This window comes from Macadamia integrifolia, chromosome 2 (assembly GCF_013358625.1).
Source record: "Macadamia integrifolia cultivar HAES 741 chromosome 2, SCU_Mint_v3, whole genome shotgun sequence".
NCBI classification, from domain to species: Eukaryota; Viridiplantae; Streptophyta; class Magnoliopsida; order Proteales; family Proteaceae; genus Macadamia; species Macadamia integrifolia.
The window spans coordinates 25277440-25284999 of NC_056558.1; the positions used below are offsets into that span (position 1 = coordinate 25277440).

Here is a 7560-nt window from a genome sequence, read left to right on the forward strand (position 1 = left end):
GAGCATATATGGTTCAGTTCCTGCCCCAAGCCAACCATAAAATCTCTTTCATTATCAAAGCTGGAAGAAAATGGATGATACCTCTTTGAGTTGCATTTAGTCAACTAATCATGGATCCCACCATGGCCAAACTATTTCACAGCCTCTCATTTTGATCACATGCCAAAACCCTAGTCAATCAAGATTTTTCTTGAACCAAGAAAGGAGTTAATGGTAGGGCGAGGGACAACAAGTATCTGCAAATGGAAGTTGCATAAAATTATTCTCTACACATTAAGCTTCATTTCTAACCCCCTTCCCCACCCACCCACACCCCAAAAAAGGATCAGATTTTCAGGTTTTGTTCAATCCAAGAGGCAGCCAAATGCTTGGGTGTTTTAGATTGATGGCCAAATACCTATACGAGCAAGATTTTCATTGCCACAACTTATACCACTACTTTGACCTTAGATGAATAGGTTTAACTTCCATCTATAGACCATTCAAGGCAAAAGGGAATCCTGGATGTTTCCAAGCTGTATTAGTTTTGTCGATTATCCATGCTAAAATGTTTGGTCAAGGTTCTTCCCATGGTGGCTGCCGACCTAATGCACCAACCCAACTTACCCAGGCTTGGGACCAGCAGCATAAAAACATTAGTGGAGTTTGATCCTGGATATCAATCTTCACCCTCCAAAACATATTCCAGTGGTTGAAAACTATGGAAATTACAACATTGCGAACCAGTGGACGGTGGACCACATTCTGTTCAAGCTGAATGTGTTATGGCATCTTACAGTCCAGAAAAAAAAACTGGCCCGTCATGCTTGTGGATTTTGCATGACTTGCATGATAAATCAATTGCCAAAAAAAAAATATATATATTTGCATTGAATAAATTTACAGCTCCAAGCATCTTTCTCAATACTACAACATGCATCCAAAAGAATGCAGTAACAGATGATTTTGGTTGTTTAATCTAGTTAATTTCATTTATCCATCATACAACCCCCATAATTACATTGACCAAACACCTAATATTGGGATTATGCATTCAGACATATATAAAGAACACAGTATGTTAGATTCGTGCACTAGATTTTCCAGGAATTGAAAATTGCATAACATCACAGTGCCAATCATATAACAAGAGCCACCAAAAATTTATGCAGTCACCCCTCTGTGGACTACAGTTCTCTTGAGAAGACAACATCCACTAGTATAATTTTTTTTCGCAAGTCATAATTACAGTTGCAACTGGGAATTTGGAATCATGATATCGACATGAATAACACGTAAATCGTTATTGGTGTATGACTGATTAATATTTGCCTACTGGATGCTATTTATTAGTTACTCAAAAATGAATGGATAGTTAGTGAGGTATACAAACAAAAATAATTCAATGTGATGTACCTTCTTGTTAATGCAGCAAAGCTCCATCAAAAAATAATTGTTATGCATTGGACAAATCAAACACATCTGAGCCTGCAGGGTAAGAGGGCAGCGGAATTAACTTTCTAGTATTACATATTGCTCTCCAAGCAAGGATAGAGGTGAAAGCTATAGACCATATTAACATTCTATACATACTAGAATCACACACATGAAATTGAACCAACACAATAAAGCATAATCTAGGAGATCTGCTAAGGTTAATAAAAAGGACAAAGCACTAGCAAACAAGCCATGTAAACAAATGCAGGTTAAGGTGAATACCAAATTACAGTGTCAACATTACAAATGTAACAAAAACTAAACCTTTGCTATGACAAAGTGAACAATTGCCAAGCCTATCCCAATCAGACCAGAAAATATCACTAATCCCATGGAACTCCACAAAACTGACGCCAAAACTTTGAGGTTCCCAATATTGTCCAACATCAAGTGCTATGGGACCATTTATCTAGGAAAAATGGAGCCTCGTACACTGGGTTGCTCAAAAAAAAAAACTTCCACATGATCCAACCATGCCTGGAAAAGTCTCCTTTGGCCATGTAGAGATGATATACAATAACAACAACAACTCAGCCTTTTTCCCAACTAAGTGGGATCAGCTACATGGATCTGCAAGAGGGTAAAAAAAAGAGGAAACAAAAATGAAAGAAACAATGCAACACCACAGGAATATCCCACCTAAAATGGTCAGCAACATGGATCTTTGTCCTCAAAACAGCTCTGTTTGAAGTCATACTAGAGTCAAGATCTAGCCTCTGCATGTCTTATCTTACAATATCATCTATGGACATTTTAGGCTTGCCCCTACCTCTTTCTTCTCCTTCCATCTGGATCTGGTCACTCCTCCTTACTAGGGCATCCCTAGGTCTCCGTTGAACATAGTCATACCACCTTAAATGACATTCTCGGAGCTTGTCTTGAACCGGGGCTACTCCCAAATCAACTCTAACTCGGTCATTCCTTACCCTATCTCTCCTACCTTTTCAGCACATCCATCTCAACATCGCCATCTCTGCTATGCTCAGCTTATCTATGCCACGCTTCTTGATTGCCCAACATTCTACCCCACACATCATAGTCAGTCTTACGACAATCCTGTAAAATTTTCCTTTAAGCTTCAGAGGAATACGTCGATCATACAACACTCTAGATGCCCCCTCTCCACTTCATCAATCCTTCTTTAATTCTGTGAGATGATGTCCGATTTGTTATAAAGAGTGGACTTGCAATAGCAGGAGCCTCATGCACTAGGTATGCCATTTTTTTGTGACCCACTAAATTCCAGATGAATACAAAAGAAAGACTACTCTTAGAAAATTCGACAATGACTAAAAGGATAACACTTTCTATGCTTTATTTGCTACAAAAATAATTGCACATCAGCATCAAATATTCCCTGGATACCAAACAGCCGACCCTCAGGATCTTGCACCTGTATATTGTTCAATGTTATTCACATGGAAATGGCACTTTCAAGGGAATGTGAGGTCTCCCAAAAGAACTATCTAGGGCGGGGAAAATAAAAAGGACAATGCAATGCCCAAAGAAGGATCACAGTAGGATCTCATTATGACATAAAAACTGCCTTCCTCTTTTTATCTTCTGCCTCCCCCCTTTTCGAGTAACATTGTATAGAAAAAGAGGCCAAGTTAAACTCTTGGGTAGGATTCCAAATGAGATATTCAAGTTTGGTTAGACAGTTCAGATTCCAATGAATTTTGAAAGGTTTGCATGGAAAGCAAAAGCAATTGGGGTAGCAAGGACATTCGGCTTTCTCCAGCTGTATACACAATGCTTCTCTGGTGGTGAGGGGATGTCAGAAGAAACTAGATTCAGGTGCAACAAAAAAGGGCTATAGCACAGCCACTTATGCAAATTTATAAAGCTTGCAAGGACTTGCATTTTGAAAGCTTTTGACGGTGTGTTGAAGGTTTGAAGATGGTTTATCAAACTGCTCAACTGAGATGTTGTATACTTGTATGCGGTTCCAAAAATAAAAGAGCAATCGTGACAAACCTAACCTTAACAACCAGGACCCATGAAGAAGAAGAAGAAGAAGAATTGAAGAAAAGAGAGATGAAACCGGGACTTTAGTGAGATAGAACATGGTGGAGTAAATTCTCTATCGTGGACTAGTTATTTCTTTTATTTCAACCAATAACCAACTCTTAGTAGGAAACTTACTAAGAGTCTAAGTCTAATTACAATAGAAAGCAATAACTACTTTAGTCTAATTACGATAGGAAATAACTAAAGAGACATAACAAGCTAACAACAACTCAACAACTAAACATTATCTCATAGTGCATTGTTCCATGGAGCACCCATGGAACCTATCCCATGATGCACACTTTCACAGAAATAAAGTAAGAAAAGGTAACTCAAGTGTAAAATAAGAGAGAGAGAGAGAAAGAGAAAGTCATGACTTTGGGTAAGGGAGTCCCAATCGGCTGATTTGGGTCTGCCCTCTTCTTCTCATTATATAGCAATGTCTATTACAAGCAAACTATGAATAGGACAGCAGTCCTAGTAGGACTAGAAACATAAAGATATAATAGAAAACTAATTGGCTTAACCAATCCTAGTTGGACTAGGATAACTAACTTCTAGACTAACATCAGTCCTAGTAGAACTAGGACTTTCCTAGTTGGTTTAGGAAAACATCAAGGAGAATTATGCGCAACCCGCAGGACGACTCCTTCCTTCTCACGATAGTCTTCTAATGCTCCCCTTCAAGCTAGAGCATAGATGTTAATCATGCCCAGCTTGTTACAAATATAGTCCACTCTACCACACCCCAAGGACTTAGTAAAAAATCTGCAAGTTGTTCTCCAGTACGAACATGACTCATTTCATAACTCCTTGTTGTAGCTTCTCGCGAACAAAGTGACAGTCGACCTCAATATGTTTTGTCCTCTCATCGAACACTGGATTAGACACAATATGAATAGCAACTTGGTTATCACACCACAACTGCATCGAGGAAGTGCATTCAAATCCAAGCTCCGTCAAAAGCTGCTTTACCCACATCAACTCACAAGTAACATGAGCTATGGCACGATACTCAGACTCAACGTTGGACCTTGCCACAACAACTTGTTTCTTGCTCTTCCAAGACACAAGATTTCCACCAACAAAAGTACAGTATCCTGTAGTTGACCTCCTATCAACAGGAGAACTAGCCCAATCAACATCACAAAACCCTTCAATACGATTATGTCCATGATCTGAGTACAACAGACCACGTCCTGGAGCTTTCTTAAGATATCTCAGAATATGAACAATGGCATCCCAATGTGAAGTTCGTCGAGATGAAAGAAACTGACTCACAACACCGACAGGGAAGGCAATGTCGGGTCAAGTAACAGTCAAATAATTCAGTTTTCCCACCAATCTTCTGTATTTCTCAGGATCTTCTAACACATCACCTCCTTTAGACATAAGCTTCACATTTGGATCCATTAGAGTGTCAATGGGTTTGGTCCCTGACATACCTGTTTCTGAAAGAAAGTCCAAAACATACTTTCTCTGAGACAAAGAAATTCCCTTCCTTGACTGAGCCACTTCAATTCCCAGGAAGCACTTTAACAGTCCTAAATCCTTAGTTTGAAAGTGTTGCTGTAAATGTGCTTTCAAACTTTGGATTCCTTCGACATCGTCTCCAGTAATAACAATGACATCAACATATACAACCAGAAATATCCTACTTCCATCAGACTTCTGATAGAATACGAAATGATCATTGTCACATCTTGATAGCCCAAATGCACAAACTACATCAGTAAACCTTCCAAACCATGCCCGAGGAGACTGTTTCAGCCCATACAAGGACTTCTTAAGCTTGCACACTTTTCCACACTCCCCTGAGCAACAAACCCTAGAGGTTGCTCCATATATACCTCCTCATGTAAATCACCATGAAGAAATGCATTCACATCAAGCTGAAATAGTAGCCAATGAGATGAAGCCGCAAGAGAAATCAAAACACGAACAGAGGCCAATTTGGCAACAAGGGAGAAGGTATCCAGATAATCAACGCAATAAGCCTGGGCATACCCTTTTGCGACCAGCCGAGCCCTCAAACGAACAAGAGACCCATCATGGTTAACTTTAACCACATAAACCCAATGACAACCAATAGCCTTCTTGCCAGGGGCAACGGTATAAAATCCCAAGTCTGGTTTTCTTCCAAGGCAAGTAGTTTGTCTTTTATAGCTGTCCTCTAGCCAGGACTAGATAATGCCTCTGCAAAATTCTTAGGAACAGGATGACAAGAAATAGTGCAAAGACAAGAATGAAAAGTAGACGATAGGCTAGAATAAGACACAAAGTTAGCAATAGGACGTTGGGTACAACTCCTAACACCCTTACGTTGTGCAATAGGAAGGTCTAAGTCAGAAAGAGGAATACCTGGAGTAGGATCCATAGACGAAGATGATAAGGTAGGTTCCGCAAAGAGAGGGGGTGCTAATGCTCCCGAACACGATGAGTATAAACCTGTGGAGCAACTGGTGGAGGAGGAGGTGGTGGTGGCAACTCTTCCTCTGTGGCAACATGTGGATTAGAATGATGGATAACATAAAGTGGAAGATCATTATCCAACTCAGACAAAACAAATGACTCATTTGGGTAGGGTGTGGACTCAAAGAATGACATATCGGCAGTAACAAAGTATTTTTGAAGAACAGGGGAATAACACCCGTATCCCTTTTGGGTACGTAACCCAAAAAGAGACCCTTAATAGCTCAAGGATCCAACTTTGATAAACCTGGATGATGATCACGGATAAAGCAGACACAACCAAATACTCGAGGGGGAAGAACAAAAAGATGGTTGGAAGGAAATAATAAAGCATGGGGAATACCACCACACAAAACAGAGGAAGGCATATGATTAAAAAGATAACAAGCAGTGAGAACGGCATCGGCCCAAAAGTATTTGGCTACCTTCATTTCAAACATAAGTGACCAAGCAACCTCCATCAAATGTAAATTCTTTCTTTCAGCCACTCCATGTTGTTGAGGAGTGTCTGAACAAGAAGACTGGTGTATCATGCCACAACCAGCCATAAACTGAGAAAATGGACCAGAAAAGTACTCTTTTGTATTATCACTTCGTAGAATTTTGATAATCACATTAAATTGATTTTGAATTTCAGCAACAAATGCGCAAAAGATAGCAAATAATTCAGAACAAATTTTCATTAAATAAATCCAGGTCATCCTGAAATAGTCGTCAACAAAGGTAACGAAATACTTAAAACCTAACTTGGACGGGACAGGACAAGGGCCCCATACATCTGAATGAACCAAAGCAAAAGGGGATGTAGATCGTTTATTGACCCAAGGGGAATAGCTGACACGATGTAGTTTTCCAAACTAACATGACTCACATTCTAAACTAGAAAGAGAATTAAAACTGGGATCAAGTTTCTATAGACTTTGTAAAGACGGATGGCCCAATTGGCAATGAACCTGATGAGGAGTCAATGATGTAGATACACACCCGTGGAGCAACCCATACCCATCTGGGTATCCAACCAGAGATGAACCGGACCCATATTGAGTCCTTGGTCTAGTAGGATTTTAGAAATTTTATTTAGGAAGATTGTCATTGATTTTATTTTATTCACTTTATTTTAGCAATTTATGTACACGTAGGATTTAGAGAGTCAATTTGCAATTTGTTTCCTTATTTAGGGTAGTTTCTTATTTCAGTTGAGTTTCTATTTTATATCTTTTATTTTCCTTTAAATTGATTGTAACCAATAGACAAGTTAGATTGAAGAAGATATGAATTGAGTGAGTATTTGTGAAGCCTGCGGGCGTGTGTGAGTGATTCTCCTTCCCCTCCCTTTCTTAGTGCGATTTCTCCCCTCCCCAGCAAGTCTGAGTTCCCCTCAGGGATTCTTCCCTACCCCCACCGGCCCTCCATCAATTGGTATCAGAGCCGAAGGATCCCATTCCTTCCACATCTTTCTTTTTCCCTTCCCCATCTTTGTTTCGATTCCACCGAGACTAAGAAAAAAAAAAATGATTTTGTCTTCTCTGTACAGAATTGATCCCCCTGGTCTCGCCGCCCTTCTCTCTCCCAAGTTCCTACAGTTGAGCCCTTTTAGGGTTC

The 7560-nt window shown here is 39.8% G+C and overlaps 1 protein-coding gene across 1 annotated transcript in view; it reads right to left on the reverse strand.

Annotated features, from left to right (window-relative positions):
* Positions 1-1178: 1178 nt before the first annotated feature.
* The window catches only part of LOC122064654 (pentatricopeptide repeat-containing protein At5g65560-like), a gene marked incomplete at its 5' end in the record, with an annotated part of 18839 nt that continues 12457 nt past the window's right edge, over positions 1179-7560 (reverse strand). Inside the window, one exon of the mRNA XM_042628412.1 lies at positions 1179-1467. The remainder of the gene's footprint in view (positions 1468-7560) is intronic.